We start from the raw sequence: 419 nt of genomic DNA, 5'->3' as shown, positions 1-419 counted from the left end.
AACGAGATAAAAACGAAGGAGACGGAAGCGGCGAGAGAAGCAACGAGGCGGAGGCACCCGGCAACCTTCCCGTGCATCATCGGTTCCCGTTTTTGGGGTGTTTTCGAAGGATTTTAGCTTTCCCCCCCTGCCCCGCCCCATGTGTCGAGGGAAAAACATGGCAACGGTGGTGTTTTGCCCTAAAATGGAGCATTTCCCACCTCCTGGAAAGAGGTTTTGTGCGGAAAAAATGATGAAGTAGCTGCTGGCTGGACTTAAATGTCCTATTTTTGCACCAAAATGGTGCTGGGAGGGGGGGATTTTGGGGGTGCGGCTCATAAAAGGGGTGCTGAAGGTTGTGGGGTTGCACCCATGGGTGCTGGGAATCTCTCGGCGGTGGTGGCATGGGTGTGTCAGGGGAGTTTAGGGTGCTCCAGGGG

The sequence above is a fragment of the Cariama cristata genome, unplaced genomic scaffold (assembly GCF_000690535.1).
Source record: "Cariama cristata isolate BGI_N322 unplaced genomic scaffold, ASM69053v1 scaffold37841, whole genome shotgun sequence".
NCBI classification, from domain to species: Eukaryota; Metazoa; Chordata; class Aves; order Cariamiformes; family Cariamidae; genus Cariama; species Cariama cristata.
Note: the sequence above shows the minus strand (reverse complement) of the source record.